Genomic DNA, 14,830 nt, shown 5'->3' with positions numbered 1-14,830 from the left:
TTGCAGATGCTGGAATCTTGAACAAAACACAAAGTGCTGGAGAAGTCAGCTGCTCTGGCAACATTTGTGGAGCAAATGGACAGGTGACATTTCAGGTCAGAGTCCTTCTTCAGACATCACTTTATAGTGTCCTTTTGGCTTAATCCCTTCACTGGGTCGGTTGTTGTGAACGGGAACCTGTTTGAAGGCTCGTCAGGGCCCACTCGAAAACTCGTCCGTCAGTGGGACCTTGCCCGTCAGCCGACCTTGGACCGAGGCTCAACAGCCGACGGGACCAGGAACCCACCCGAAAGCTCATCGGAGCTGCCCAAAGACTCAGTCGGCAGGACCAGTAATACTCCTGTCCAACTTAGGAAACCTGAACGGAAACCTCTGGAGACTTTGTGCCCCGGAGGTTGCAGGTGGTTGCCGGAGGTTGCAGGTAGTGGAAGCAGGAAGGGAGACTGACAAAAACCTCCGGGAACCGCACAGAAACCTTGGGTGGGGCGCAAAGTCTCCAGATGTTTCCGTTCAGGTTTCCTAAGTGGGACAGGGGCATAACCTGCCCTAAGGCTCACCATACCGGGAACCCACCTGAAGGCTCATCAGACGGCATAACCGGGAGGGAGCTGGAGATGTCGAACATGTGGCTCAAGGGCTGATGGAAGGGTGAACTGAGGTAATGCCTTCAACGCATTGAAGGTCGGCTGTGGGAGGTGTCCCCGGGTCACAAAGATGACCCGATGAGGAGAGGAAAGGTACATCGGTTTGCAGGAACTCCTCAAGAGTTTTAAGTGCACGGGCTGACCTGATTTTGGCCTTTGAATAATGGCGCTAAAAATGGCAGCGCTCACATGTGTGGTATATGCAGTTAGAATTTCAATATGAAGCACCATAAATGTTAACAAAAAATGTTAAATGAATTATACCTCCCACCAACTTGCCAATCTCCTGTCTTTCAGCAGCAAAATGCCTTACCTCTGTATGACTAACAGAGTAAGGAGGGCGTTGTGGAAACTCCTGGCACCCTGTCTGACCATCATTTGGTGGTGGTGTGGGATAAACTCTTAAGGTTGAGGCTGACATTTGTTACTCTGTGTTTCAAAAAAAGAAAGACATATTGAACCACTATATATTCTGTTACTATCTTCAACTATAAATGGGTTCCTAAACTCTGCAATGTCATAAGAACATTAGCTTAAATGGTGTGACAATTATGGATTGCAACCAGATGGTCACAGCAATAGCCAGAATATTCTGTGATGTTAGTACCAACTGGGAAAGGAAAAGACAAATGTATATGTTATGATGAATGCACTTTACAGAATGCAGATTGCACCCAAGTGCTTTAATTCCTTACTGTATCTTTATCAGAAACATGTCACAAACACTATTGTCTGGATATACTGTAATAGTGTAAAATAGTGGATACAATAACTGGCATGTAAGACAGACAGTAGCATTTGACACCAACGATTCCTACCACAAATTTTAGCAACTTTGTTCCATATTTGAAAACGTACAATCTAAAAGTGAGGCTTGGTTCGGGGGCATTGGGGAGGAGAACAGACAAATCTAAGGTCAGGTTAAGGCCTGTGTTGTGATGGGAGGTGGAACCATCAAGGCTTGTGCAAGAGAAAATAAGTGGAGCGAATGGAACAATTGGGAGCAGAAAATGAAGTGCTGAAAGAACTCGTTAGGCATCTGTGGAGAAAAAAGGACAGACGACAATTTGGGTTGGGATCCTTCTGCAGACTGATGGAGTAGAGGGGAGCTCTCTGGTAGGAGGAGGTGAGGGGAAGTGGAAGAGGTGAGTGATAGGGGTGGGGTCTAAAATGTCATCTGTTCTTTTCTTTCCACAGATGCTGCCAACCCTGCTGTTTCTTGAGCATTTCATTTTTTCCCTCAAGATTACAAAATCTGCAGTCTCTTGAGGCTCCATGAGGCAATTGAACCTGTCAGAGGCCAATCGATGAAGAATAATGGGAATTGAATTGTGATTGTTTTGTTTTGTGTGTGTGTGGGGGGGGGGGGGGGGAGATTAGGATATGGTGGAAACAAATTTGGATGACTCGGTACTTGTGAGTTGCGCTGATGATTGGGGAGTGAGCAGCATCATGTTTGGAGAACAGGAAGTAAAGGCTTCCATGGGGATCTCACAGAAGCATAGGCAAGAAGAATCAGAGCACCCTTCCCCCACCCCAGAGACTGACAGACAGTTCAGTAGATTTGGAGGGGTGGAGACTGTCGTACGGGTTCATGAGCAGAATTGGTTGAGGGGGGCGTTAGTGGAGTTGTGGGTGCAAAGGTTACAAAAAATAAAACAGCTTTCATTGCAGGACTCCCAATTAGTCTAAGTTCCCCTTCAATTCTCCCAAAGGTTTGCTGATAAAAAGATACTACAGCCATGACTCATTTTCAAGGTGTGCACATTTCCCAATTGACTTTTTTGTTACATTTCAGTGCCATTTGTCACAGCAGAGCTGAATCACTTCTGTGGAAGTCTCTGGGCATAATCTTCTTTGTTCCCTGGATTCTTTCTGCTTCCTTTCCTAAACAAAGGAACAACATTGGCCACTCTCCAGGCCTCTGGAATCTCAGCCTGTGGCGAGAGAAGAAACAAAGATCCTTATTCAGGCCCCGGCAATCTCCTCTCTTGCCTCCCTCAATAACCGGGGATAGATTCCATGAGGCACTAGGGACATATGCACCTTACTGTTCTTCAAGAAGCTCAGCACCACCTCCTTCCCGATCTTAAACTACACGAGCATATTTGTACATATGCTCCACACTGACCTTGCTCTCCTCCAAGTCCTTCTCCTTGGTGACTTCATAGAAACATAGAAACATAGAAAATAGGTGCAGGAGTAGGCCATTCGGCCCTTCGAGCCTGCACCGCCATTCAATATGATCATGGCTGATCCTTCAGATGCCTCACCTACACCCTCCAATTCCAAGCATAGATTTCCTCCCTTATCTATGAGTGATTTCCCCTTCATCCTGGCCAACTTCTTATTTTTAAAGCCTTGGGATTTTCCGTAATCCGCCTTAGCCCCTTCTGGCCCTTCTAATCCCCTGTTTGAGTTATTTCTCTCTCGCTTTATATTCACCATAAGCCCCACGTGATGCCACCTTCTTACACCTGACTTCTGCTTCCTTTTTCTTCCTGACCAAGTTTATAACTTCCTTGGTCATCCACGGTTCCCTTACCTTGCATGCAGAGTACAGATAAGAGTTTCCACAAAGGACGAGACAAAGTTACAAAAAGTACTCTTTCAGTAATGTTGGTCCCTTCTAAGTTCCCTCCACCTGGGCCCTCTTTGATCTCGACGCTCCCCTCCACCCCCCTCACGCAGGGTCCCCTTTTGTTCTCGGCCGCTGGGACTCCGGCCTTGGTCCGAGGAAAACTTTGTTCAAGTTCAAGTTCGGACATGTCAGAAGCTCTGGTGTGAAAGGTGTTATCAATAAAATGGATGGTAGACAAAAAATGCTGGAGAAACTCAGCGGGTGAGGCAGCATCCATGGAGAGAAGGAATAGGCAACGTTTCGGGCCGAGACCCTTCTTCAGACTGATGTCGTGGGGGGGGGGCGGGATAAAGAAAGGAAGAGGTGGAGACAGTAGGCTTTGTGGGAGAGCTGGGAAGAGGTAGGGGAGGAGGGAGAAAGCAAGGACCATCTACAATTAGAGAAGTCAACAAAACAGATGTCTTTGCAATGAGGAAATTGGTCTTAACAATAAATGTGACAATTTCAGATAACCAGCCTTTCTATCTAGTTTGTATCAGAAATTAATAAATCTGATGAAAGATTATCATTATTTTTAATCTTAATTCTGTTTTCCTCACTCCAGCAGATGTTGCTGATCTTGGGAGTATTCCCAGTATTCACGCTTTTTATTTTAGTTTTCTAGCAGCAACATTCATCGGAAACTTTTGATGCTTTTCTCTCTTTTTCTCATATTCCTGTTTCCATTCGCCTCCTATTCATATTTTCCACAGACTGAACATTTGTGATAAACACAGCTTCACCACCCTCACCATCTTCTCTTGGCCAGCACCATAGCCACGTGTTATTTGGCCCCTCCTTCTCCATCCTATCACAGACTATTGTTCTCTCCACCCTCTCCATTTACTTTTGAAATCTAAATTTTTCTCAGTTAGAAGATGGAACATGTACAACATAAGAACAGGCCCTTCAGCCTACATTGCCTGGGCCAGCTTATTCACCGTTCTCCTCTGTTCCAAGCGCACCAAGTTTTGTTCTGATCGGTGGAATATTACAAAAGCTATGAAGGTTTAAAGAATCATGAGTTGAGCAGATTGGTCTTCTCGCCTGTCAGTCACCACGAAGGTAACGCCCCTTCCGGGGGGAGGAGAATAAAGCCCCGGAGGCCGGGCTTGAGTCCAGGCGTGAGTCAGTCAGCAAGCCCGGAAGCCCGGAAGCCGTGAGTGAGTGGACTGTGGCTCCAGAAGCCGTGAGTGAGTGAACTGTGGCTCCACGCCGTGAGTGAGTGAACTTTGATTCCAGAAGCTGAGGGAACTGTGAGCCCATGAGCCCACAAGCCGTGAGTGAGTGAACTGTGGCTCCACGCCGTGAGTGAGTGAACTGTGAGCCCACAAGCCGTGGCTGAGTGAACTGTGAGCCCACAAGCTGTAGCTGAGTGAACTGTGAGGCCCCCGCCAGAAGTCGACCCCCTCCCTGGCTGCAGAACGCAGCAAGGGACGCAACAAGAAAGAATGGACTGAATAAATCTCCTCTATAACGTTTAAGAGTGGATGTGGGGGGGGGGGTTTGAGGGGGGGGCGGTGGAGAATGTGCGTGGGGGTGTGTGAAGGACAAGGGGTGGAGTGGGGGATTGAGGGGAGGAGGGGTAGATCAGGTGCATCACAACGGGAACCCGTCAGCCACGCCTGCGCAGTTGGAGGCTATGCATGAGTGGTGGAATATTGTAATTGATGGAGAGGTGGAATATTGCATTGGGGAACCAGGCCTCCCATGTTAGAATGGGACCCAATGTGTCCTACTTAGTCTAGTTTGTTCCTAAAAATATCTACCTTCAGTTATCTGTCAAATCGAGTAATATCTAAGTGACACCAAAAGCTGGAGAAACTCAGCGGGACAGGCAACATCTCTGGAGGGAAGAAATGGGTGATGCTTCAGGTCGAGACCCTTCTTACCTAATGTTGGTACACATTCATTTTTTAAGGACATCAAGGGTTGGTTTTTTTTAGATCTTCATTTGCTCTCGTGAAAAAAAAAGCAAGAGAATCTCATACAACTGCAATAGAAGATCCATATGTGAAAACTATTATGTTCTAGTTCCATAGTAATACATTTTGCAACACAATGTAGATGAAGATGTGAAATGTTACTTTGGACAGAGTGAATATAATTTCAGGATCCTTGTCAATGTTATGGAAGTGAACTTTGCCCTTCATATACACTGACTTTCTTGACAGGTTTGTCTGAGGTTTTTTCACTAATCACTCACCAACGTTTTGATAGCATTGATGTATTGGACCAGGACTGGGGCTGAAAACCTGTTCATAAGTCAAAGGAGCAGAATTAGGCCATCAAGGACAACATGGTGGCACAGTGATAGAGCTGCTGCCTACAGCGACAGAGACCCAATGTTCGATCCTGACTACGGTTAATGTATTGTATTGTGTTCCTTGATTGTCATTCAGACTCTTCAGTCTGAACGAAATTTCGTGCCTTGCATAGAATAAAATAACAAAACACACAATAAACACAGATTTAACAGTGGGAGGTGCTGTCTCAATGGAGTTTGTATGTTCTCCCTGTGACCGTCTGGGTTTTCTCCGGGTGCTCTGGTTTCCTCTCACATTCCAAAGACATACAGGTTTGTAGGTTGTTCAAGAAGGAACTGCAGATGCTGGAAAATCGAAGGTACACAAAAATGCTGGAGAAACTCAGTGGGTGCAGCAGCATCTATGGAGCGAAGGAAATAGGCAACGTTTCGGGCCAAAACCCTTCTTCAGACTGATAGGGGGTGGCTGGGAGAAGGAAGAAAAAAGGAGATGGAGGAGCCCGAGGGCTGAGGGATGGGAGGAGACAGCCCGAGGGCTGAGGAAGGGGAGGAGACAGCAAGGGCTAACAAAATTGGGAGAATTCAATGTTCATGCCCGCAGGATGCAGACTCCCCAAGCGAAATATAAGGTGCTGTTCCTCAAATTTCCGGTGTTGCTCATTCTGGCCATGGAGGAGACCCAGGACAGAGAGGTCGGATGGGGAATGGGAGGGGGAGTTGAAGTGCTGAGCCACCGGGAGGTCAGGTAGGTTCTTGCGGACCGAGCGGAGGTGTTCGGCGAAACGATCGCCCAACCTTCGCTTAGTCTCACCGATGTAGATCAGCTGACATCTAGAGCAGCAGATGCAGTAGATGAGGTTGGAGGAGATACAGGTGAACCTCTGTCGCACCTGGAACGACTGCTTGGGTCCTTGAATGGAGTCGAGGGGGGAGGTAAAGGGACAGGTGTTGCATTTCTTGCGGTTGCAACGGAAAGTGCCCGGGGAGGGGGTGGTACGGGAGGGAAGGGAAGAATTGACAAGGGAGTTGCGGAGGGAGCGGTCTTTGCGGAAGGCAGACATGGGGGGAGATGGGAAGATGTGGCGAGTGGTGGAGTCACGTTGGAAGTGGCGAAACTGACGGTGGATTACTTGTTGTATGTGACGGCTGGTGGGGTGAAAGGTGAGGACTAGGGGGACTCTGCCCTTGTTGCGAGTGCGGGGATGGGGAGAGAGAGCAGTGTTGCGAGGTATGGAAGAGACCCTGGTGCGAGCCTCATCTATGGTGGAGGAGGGGAACCCCCATTCCCTGAAGAATGAGGACATTTAAGATGCCCTGGTGTGGAACGCATCATCCTGGAAGCAGATGCGGCGTAGACGGAGGGATTGGGAGTAGGGGATGGAGTCCTTACAGGAAGCAGGGTGGGAAGAAGTGTAGTCCAGATAGCCATGGGAGTCAGTGGGTTTATAGTGGATGTCGGTCAGAAGTCTATCACCTGCGATGGAGATAGTGAGGTCAAGGAATGGTAGGGAAGTGTCGGAAATAGTCCAGGTGTATTTGAGTGCCGGATGGAAGTTAGTGGTGAAGTGGATGAAGTCAGTCAGTTGTGTGTGGGTGCAGGAGGTGGCACCAAAGCAGTCGTCGATGTAACGGAGGTAGAGGTCGGGTTTGTAGGTTAATTGGCTTCGGTAAAATTGTAAATTGTCCAAAGTGAAACGAGCTTGTTTCTGAACTGCAGGTCTAAAGTTTAAAGAGTTCATTCGATCTATCTTTCCTCTCAATCCCATTTTCCTGCCATTTGCTTATAACCCTTAACTCACTTACTAATCAATAATCTGTCAATCTCTGCCTTAAAATACCCAATGACTTGCTTTCACAGTTGTCTGTGGGAATTAGATGGACCAGCTTCAGATCAGATATCCTGATTTGATTCCATGAATACTGCCAAAAACACTAACGAAGAAAGCTATCTCTGTTGTATATTCAGTAGTTAATTGCACCACGGGTACAGGAGCAGAACTTGGTTCCATTTAACAAAATTTCGTACATTTAGCCAAATTTGAAATTAGGCCACGGAATAAGCTGCTGAAAAGTGAAAAAACCTGCAAAAATCGGAAATAAAAGCAAAAGAGTATAGAAATGCTCGGGCACATTCTATGAGAGAAAGAAAAAGAAAACATAATTTTAGGTTGATGACATTAAAATTATTGACATTGACAGTCACATTTTTTTTTTCCAGGATGGAAAAATCAAATCCTAGAGAGCATAGTTTTAAGGTGAGAGGGGCAAAATTTAAAGGAGACTGCACAAAGTGGGACCCGTTGGGTCCCATTCTCACATGATCCCCCAATGCAATATTCCACCTCTCCACCAATTCCAATATTCCACCACTCACGCATAGCCCTCAACTGCGCAGGCGCGGCTGACAGGTTCACGTTGTGATTCTACTGATCCCCCTTCCTCCCCTTACCCCCCCACTCTGCCCCTTGCCCTTCCCCCCCATGCACACTCACTCCATCCCCCCCTCAAACACCCCCCCCCGTCCACTCTTAGCGGCTCTCCGGTGGCGCAGCCATTCCCTCCCATTGGGTTCCCATTGTGACGTAGAACATGCAGGTATTACTGCGCAGGTGCAGCTGATGGGCACGGCAAATGGGAAAGGGATTTATTAAAGCTTAAAATGTGACTAACTCTTAAAATATAACAACATTTAAATGTTAAAGAGGAGATTTATTCAGTCCATTCTTTCTTGTTGTGTCTCTTGCAGCATTCTGCAGCCGGGGGAGGGGGTTGACTTCAGGCTAGTATGGGTGTTGTGGGCTGAAGGGACTGGTTTCCAGAGGGCTACCATGGACATAGTGGGCCGAATGGATTCTTGGGCTCGTCCTGCAGCTGGGGACGGGGAGGCTTCAAGTGGGGGCCAGTGGGCGTGTTCTGTAGCCGGGGGAGGGGGAGGGCTTCAGGCAGGTGCTGGTGGGGGGGGGGGGGTGGGGGGGGGGGGAGCACTGCCGTGGCCTACTGCTGCCGTGGCCTGCCACTGGGGTGAGGGGTGTGCGAGGGGAGGGGGAGGGGGATGGGGGCGAGGATGGTGAGCCTTGTAGACTCACAGTTCACTCAGCCACGGCTGGTGGGCTCACAGTTCACTCAACCACGGCTTGTGGAGCCACAGTTCACTCACTCACAGATTGTGGAGCCACAGTTCACTCACTCACGGCTTGTGGGCTCATGGGCTCACAGTTCACTCACAGCTTCTGGAGCCACAGTTCACTCACTCACGGTTTCCAGAGCCACAGTTCACTCACACACTGCTTCTGGAGCCGATTCTCAGTCACGGCTTCTGGGCTTCCAGGCATGCTGACTGACTCACGCCCGACTTATGGACTCACGCCCGGCCTCCGGGGCTTTATTCTCCTCACCCCCAGAAGCGGTGTTACCTGCATGGTAACTGACAGGCAAGAAGACCAATCTGCTCAACTCACAATTTTTTAAACCTTCATAACTTTTGTAACATTCCACCAATCGGAACAAAACTTGGTGCGTTTGGAGCAGAGTAGAACGATGAGTAAGCTGGCAAAACAATCCTAGCGATATATGGTACAGTTTTTGTGCAAATTTAAAAACAACGCAGACCGGAAGTGGTCAAGATGAGAGTTTTAGTGATAGTATAGATGTCATTCACCTTCCATCATTCATGAAGTGTCAAATTGCACTCAAGCAATTTTGTTTAAAATGTCATTTACATTGTTACGTGTGGATAGCATAATAAAATCATAATTAAAAAAGTGCATTCATGTTTTTGTAATTTCAATGAGTGATCCAGTGTGTTTTATGTTGCTGCCGTTAACTTCAGATTTTAATGCAATAGGAGTAAAGACGAATAATCAAAACATCATTCAGACTGGAAAGGCATTTTCCTTTGACCTGAGTAAGTGATATCAAGGGACAAATGAGATGAAATGGCCCAAAATGAAAGCATTTAATTAGTTAACCTGGCATCAATACCTAGAACTCCTCAACCTTAAACAATCAGATCATCTATCAGAGAGAATTGCATATTATGCTAAAGAACAACTGCAACCAATAAATTTTGAGCAATATTTGATTGTAATTAGTCAAAAGAAATAATAATGAGAATTGTGAAATGTGCTCCATATACTAGCACATCAAGAAGATATCTAAGCCCAGTTCTTTCAGCAAAGCCTTTAATTGCAAAAACTGACCTCATGTACCAGTGAACCCAGTCTCAGATTTATTTAAAATCTGTCAGATTGCCAGTATGCATTTTTATCAAGTCTCTACCCTGATTCACAGGACACTGAGGGAAATGACTTTTGACTCCTTTCTCACGCATGGATTTGCCAGTTGGCTTGTTCTGTTCAGCAGACTGTGTGCCAGCAATATCACCTCAGAAGACATCTTATAATGTTCTCACATCGAAAGAATTATCCCGACCATAATGGATCTGGGAATCTTTCAGGACATCTGGCTGATGTGCGGAACAGTCAGAAATTGGCTCATTAACAACAAAGCATCCTACTGCTGGCCTGGTAGCTATGAGTAGTGGCATTTCAAACATGCAAATTTACTTTGGCTTAAAACACAGGGGGGGGATAAAGTTCACAGGATTGTCATAATCTCTTGCTGTTGCAGATAAAAGATTGGCAAAAATCTTGAGGAATTTGTGTTTTTGGATGATTTACTCAGTTTCTTGTGTCGAGGCTTCTGCCATGGTTTAAATTATAACTAGGGATTGGGATGACCTCTTTTCTTCCAATGAGAATTCCATGTGACCAACTCTACATAATTCATTCCAATATATTCCATTAAAAAAAATGATAAAATCAATTCTGCCGCGTGACATATAAAAAATAAATTAATTTCTTCTAATTATCTGAGATGCCAAACAATGCCACTTAACTGGAAAACGGTAAGAGCTAATCTTACTAAAGATCTTACTAAAGACTTCTCCGAAATGTTTGCCAGTATTAATACTACACTGGAGAACAATCTCTGTAAACTGGAAGTTAATTTATCCAAGAAAATTGATGCTGCTCAAGAAGAATCAAGGGAAATGTATACTTCTCTGAAGCAGTAACTCAGTGACTGTGATCAGAGAACAGCACTGGAATTTGAAAGACTAGAAAGTGATCATAAAAATAAATTTGATATGTTGATTGAAGAGATGAAACAGTCTGACACCGTGACAGAAGAGATTACAACTGAAATGAAGGAGATGGCTCGTGAAATATTGACTCTGAAAAAGGAACAAAGTGATAATCGGGAGCAATTGATTAAATTGACGGACAAATGTCAAGGTTTGGAGGCAAGGTCAAGAAGACTGAACTTAAGGATTGTAGGAGTAAAGGAGGGACGAGAGCAAGGAATTGATATGCCGGAGCTTGTCTCCAAAATAATCAAAGAGGTCTTTAAGCTGAAGGAAAATGTGAGGATTGATGTGGCTCACAGAGTCGGTCCTCCCCGAAGAGAAACAAATGCTCTCCCAAGACAAATTATTGCGAAGTTCTTAGATATTTCAACCCCGGAAAAACTCCTGAAGATGATACCACACGGTGAGAGGCTTATAGTCGAGGGAGAGTCCGTGAGATTCTATAGGGACTACCCTCGCGAAGTAATGGAGAAAAGGAATCAATTCAAAAAAGCAAGCAACACTTTGCAAGGACAACGAGGGATAAGATACGGCGTGGTCTATTCGGCCAAGATGTTTATTTCTTACAAAACAACTCAACGTTCATTCAGGGATCCGGAGAAGGCACTTAAGTACGCACAAGAGATTGTACAGAAAATTGAGAAGGATGAGGGTTAAAACTTTCAATAAAAATCTGTACTACAATTAAGATGGCGGACCTGCTTCAGACACTAACCAGACAGCCTTATCTCAATGGAATGTGTTTTCAATGACAGAGCTCAGATTTCACCTTGAACGAAAAGTTAGAAGATAAACAACTGAAGAAAAAATGGCAGGCTGAAGAAAAACAGCAGAACGGATATTATGGACTGAATTTAAAGCTTTAACTATTATAATGAAGATTAAATAGTAAAGAACCAACTAATTATATGAAGCTAATTAAATTACTAACAGTTAAATAATTCCAATAGATGAAATGTAAGGAAATATATCCTGGATGTATTCTAATACTCAATAACTAATGAAAATAGGTATAAGAAGATAATAATACTATAAACCTGTAGTAAAGGGGGGGGGGGGGGGGGGTGTTAAGGATTTGGAATAGTTCCAAAGGTTCCGACAGGAAGATGGTTACTATTAAGATAAGGAAAATTAACCCTTGGAACAGGCTGGTAATTAGGTGCATCTCTGAGTATAAGGCCAAGGCCTGTCCTTATGTCTTATGATTTCATGATTGTAAGTAAGGAATAAGAATTATAGAAGGTTTAAAGTTTGGGTATTTAAGAGATTACGTGGAAAAGTAATGATGATAATAATTTTTTATGATGAAATTTTGGCTTGACTGGTTACATTTTTTTTTTCTCTATGTAGGTTAAGATTTTTGGCTATATTAAGGGGAAATGGCATGATATTGTCTAGGACAGCTTAATTTGGGGGCTGAGCTCAATGTACAATTCCAACGGCGGAAGTCAATAATATTCGGGCCACCTTAGGTGGCAACGAGAATTTAAGGTATCCCATTTTTGATACCTTAAAATCACGCTTTTTTAAAAATTATAATTCACTGTTATATGGTTTACTTAATAATAGTATTCTGTTTTTTCTATGTATTTTTCAACGCACTTCTTTTTTCTTCCTATGGAGGTTCAATAGAAGGAGGAGATGTAAAATAACGTTAATAGGGGACGGTTACCCCACACCCAAAACCTCAAGGTATTTAACCACACCACATGAATTAAAACTAGCAAAACTAATTAAGAATGCAAGACATTAGGGGAAAAAGGAATGGAGGAATCACATTTTGTAGTTGGAACATTAGGGGTGTGAACGATCCAATTAAAAGGGGTAAGATTATGGCTCAATTAAAATCTTTAAAGGTGGATATTGCGTTTTTACAAGAAACGCATGTGAAATTACAAACACAGATGAGACTAAAAGCAAATTGGATAGGCCAAACATATTATTCGTCATTTACTTCTAAAGCTAGAGGTACGGCTATTATTATTTGGAAAGGTATACCATTTATATCAAGGAACACTATATCTGATAAGGAAGGAAGGTACACTGTAGTGGCAGGAAAAATTTATTCTACACCACTGACTCTGATAAATATTTATGCACCAAATTTTGATAACCCCCAATTTTTAAAGAAAATTACGGATATAATAGATGAGTATAATTACCAAAATGTAATATTAGGGGGGGATTTTAATTGTGTTATAGATACATATTTAGATAAATCAATAAAAGTAAGGAAGAGTAAGGTTAAATCTAAAACTAGTGAATTTTTAAACATATATATTAAAAACACTAATATAACAGACGTATGGAGAATAGTCAACCCTACGGGAAGGGAATACTCATTTTACTCAGCGGTACATAAAACTTATTCGAGAATTTATTATTTTTTAGTGGACACAAAATTAATTCCTTATACGATTAACCCTAAATATCACAATAGTATTATTTCTGATCACTCATCATTGACCTTTACTTTAAAACTAGAGGGAACGCCAGGTATAAAATCGTTTTGCCGTTTTAATACACAGTTAATTAATAATCCACAAGGTTATGAGTATTTAAAACAACAAATGAAATTCTTTTTTGATACAAATGAGACACCAGGCATTTCACCATCTTTATTATGGGAAACTTTTAAGGCATTTATACGTGGAGTTATAATCTCATATCAAAGTTACCAAAATAAAAAGAACTCCATAGAACAAGAGACTTTAGAAAAGGAAATTAAAATATTAGAATTAGATAACGCAAAAGACCCAACTATAGATTAACATAATAAGATCACATTATTGAAATTTAAACTTAATCGAATATTATCGGCAGGAGTAATAAGATTATTTCAGATCACAAAACAGGCACAGTTTGAATTTGGTGATAAACCACAAACTTCTGGCTAGACAATTGAAGAAACAGGAGAAGGAAAAGACGATTACTAAATTCAAATCAGAGAATGGGGAACTATTAACGTTACCCCAGGATATTAATAAAAGGTTTGCCCAATTTTATCAATACTTGTATACGTCTAAAACTAAAATAGAAGACAATATAATTGTAGATTTTTTAGATAATTGTAATCTGCCAAAATTGGATATTTTGGAACAAGAGGAATTAGGAGCACAGATCACAAGGGAAGAAATAAGTGAAACAATAAAAGAGCTGAAAAATGGGAAAACGCCAGGACCAGATGGTTTTAATAATGAATTCTATAAAGGTTTCCAGGAGTTAATGGTACCACGGTTATATAAGTCATAGTTATATAAATATGCCTTTACCGAAAATAAATTACCAGAAACATTAGCCGAATCCACAATTACGTTAATACCTAAAAAAGATAAGGACTTGGAAGAACCGGGCTCATATAGAGCCATATCACTCCTAAATACAGATCAGAAAATTTTAGCAAGAACTTTAGCAAGAAGATTGAGTAAATACATTAATAAATTGATAAATCCGGACCAAACGGGGTTTATACCTAAAAGACAATCATCTAACAATTTGAGACGCCTTTTTAATATAATGTATTCATACAATACAGAAAAGGAAGACTTGTCAGTTATATCTCTGGATGCAGAGAAAGCATTTGATCAGGTAGAATGGCAGTATTTATACAAAGTACTCCAAAAATTTAATATGGGAGAGAATTTTATCAGATGGGTTAAATTACTATATGATAAACCAATGGCAAGAATACTAACTAATAATATATTATCCTCAAAATTTCAATTATCGAGGGGCAATAGGCAGGGCTGTGTTTTATCACCCCTGCTATTTGCACTTATGATAGAGCCGCTTGCTGAAAGGATAAGAAAGCATCCGGATATTCAGGGATATAATACTAAGGATACTATTAATAAAATATCACTATATGCAGATGATATACTTTTATATATTACAAACTCCCAAACGAGCATCCCGAATTTATTAAATCTAATAGAGGAATTTGGCTCTTTCTCCGGTTATAGAATAAATTGGAATAAAAGTGAAATTATGCCATTAAAACCCCAGAAAGCGAATCACCTATTAAAATTTCCATTTAAAATCGCAACGGAAAAATTTAAGTATTTGGGTATTCAAGTTACTAGAAGATATAAATCATTATTTAATGCTAATTTTATACCATTATTAAATACATTTGATTCACTGATTACATTTTG

The sequence above is a fragment of the Amblyraja radiata genome, chromosome 1 (genome assembly GCF_010909765.2).
Source record: "Amblyraja radiata isolate CabotCenter1 chromosome 1, sAmbRad1.1.pri, whole genome shotgun sequence".
NCBI classification, from domain to species: Eukaryota; Metazoa; Chordata; class Chondrichthyes; order Rajiformes; family Rajidae; genus Amblyraja; species Amblyraja radiata.
This window is presented reverse-complemented; position numbering follows the sequence as displayed.